The following is a 2,359-nucleotide window of genomic DNA, read 5'->3' as shown; positions in this document are numbered from 1 at the left end:
TTGGAAATATATCGCTGTTCCTTCACTGGATCAAAATCCTGGAATTCCCTCCCTAAGGGCATTGTGAGTCTACCTACAGCACATGGACTGCAGCGGTTCAAGAAGGCAGCTCACTGCCACCTTCTCAAGAGCAACTAGGGATGGGCAATGAACACTGGCCAGCCAGCGATGTCCATGTCCTACAAGTGAATAACAAAGATAGCAATCAGGGACTTGTGTGAATCACCAATCCAGCCGAATCCCCTGTTATCTTCCAATCCTTCAGGATTCCCTATTTTGCTTATTATCTCAGAGCATTTTAAATTAAATATATTAATTCCAGAACAGACAGAGAGGGAGAGGATACTGAGATGCTGCAAATACTTAGCAGTGGTAAAGTTTCTGGTCTGTAGACACATTGGAGAGATTGCAGAAAACGTTACAAGAAAGATTTCAATGATGAATGTAGTTGGAGAAGATAAGACTGTTTCCTTTGTTGAGGAGAAAGTCAACAGGGAGAATTGCTAAAAGTTTTCTAAATCCAGAGAGGACTGGACAGAGTAGACAGGGAGAAACTGTTCCCATTTACAAACAGATCAAGAACAAAACAGCACAGATTATAAATGATTTGCAAATGAAGAAGTTTTTTTACACATTAGGATATGGAATGGACTGCCTGGAAGTGGAGAGAAAGCAGGTTTAATTGAGACATTGATGCATTAGATGACTATTTAACTAGAAACAATAAAGCAAAGAACTGCTGACAGGGTCATATAGCACCACAACACAATGTCCAAACATAATTCCAAACTGAACCAGTCCCATCTGCCTGAGCTTTGCTCATATCCCTCCAAACATTTCTTATTCATGTGCTTATCCAAATCTCTTTTAAATGTTGTAACTGTACCCATATCCACCACTTCCTCTGGAAGTTCATTCCGCATATGAACCACTCTCTGTATAAAAATATTGCCCCCATGTCTATTTTGTTAAACGTTTTTCCCCACACCTTAAAAACACAATCCCTAGTCTTAAAATCCCCACCTCTAGGGAACAAACAGCTTATCTAAACCTGCTATGATTTTATAAAGCTCTATAAGGTCACCCCTTAGCATCTGTCACTCCAGTGAAAAGAGTCACAACCTCTCCAGTCTCCTCTTATAACTCAAACCCTCCATTCCCTGCAACATCCTGGTAAATCTTTCTGAACCCTCTCTAGGTTAGTATTATCCTTCCTATAACAAGGCAACCTGAATGGACACAGTACTCCAGGAAAGGCCTGGGTTGGGCGGCAACATGGTGGCTCAGTGGTTAGCACTGCTGCCTCACAAATTTGCACATTCTCCCTGTGTCTGTGGGGGTTTAGCTCTGGTTTCCTCCCACTGTCCAAAGATGGTCATGCTAAATTGCCCGTAGAGTTAGGGGGAATGGGTCTGGATGGGTTACTCTTCAGAGGATCAGTGTGGACTAGTTGGGCTGAAGGGCCTGTTTCCACACTGTAGGAAATCTAATCTTAAAAAAAATCCAGTCTAACCTCAACATGACACCCAGCTCCTCTACTCAAAGGTGTGAGCAATGAAGGCAAATGTATTAAATGCATTCTTAACCATCCTGTCAACATATGATGCAAACATCAAAGAATTATATACATGAACACCTAAGTCTCTCTGTTCTATAGCATAACCTAAGGCAATACTTTTAATTGTATATGTTTTGTCATTGTTTGTTTTACCAAAATGCAACACCTCACATTTATCCAAATTAAGCGCTATCTGCCACTCCTCAGCCAATTTACCCAGTTGATAAAGATCTGTTTGTAATCTTTGATAACCTTCTTTACTGTCCTTTATGCCACCAATTTTGGAGTCATCCACAAAATTACTGACCATGGCTTCTATATTCTCGTCAAAATCATTTATATAAATGACAAACAAAAGTGGACCCAGCACTGATCCCTGATAACAGAGATCTGAAACAAACAATAACAGAAATCACTGGAGAAACTCATCAGGTCTGACAACATCTGTGGAGAGAGAAAAACAGAGTTCATGTTTCAAGTCCATTTCAATCTTTCTGCAGGAAAGTAATACCGAACTGGAAACAATTTTGTGATTCTGTTCTTCTGAAACCTGCTGGTCAATGAACAGCTTGTATCATATGTGCACAATCATATTGTCAGGATCAAAACTCGTCCAGCAATATAGGCACAGCTTTACTATGTGGGTTAGAATCAATCAGCTCAATACAAACAGCCATAACATCACTGAGAAGGTATCATCTGTACATCAACTAATCTGCTCATTTCCCCATTTTTAAACAATATCCCATTTTGGCCACTAGAGGGAGCTTAAACAATTTATAGACATTTCCTGTCAGTGTG

This window comes from Chiloscyllium plagiosum, chromosome 11, assembly GCF_004010195.1.
Source record: "Chiloscyllium plagiosum isolate BGI_BamShark_2017 chromosome 11, ASM401019v2, whole genome shotgun sequence".
In the NCBI taxonomy this organism is placed as follows: domain Eukaryota; kingdom Metazoa; phylum Chordata; class Chondrichthyes; order Orectolobiformes; family Hemiscylliidae; genus Chiloscyllium; species Chiloscyllium plagiosum.
The sequence above is the reverse complement of the archived record's forward strand: the minus strand, read 5'-3'. Positions refer to the sequence as shown.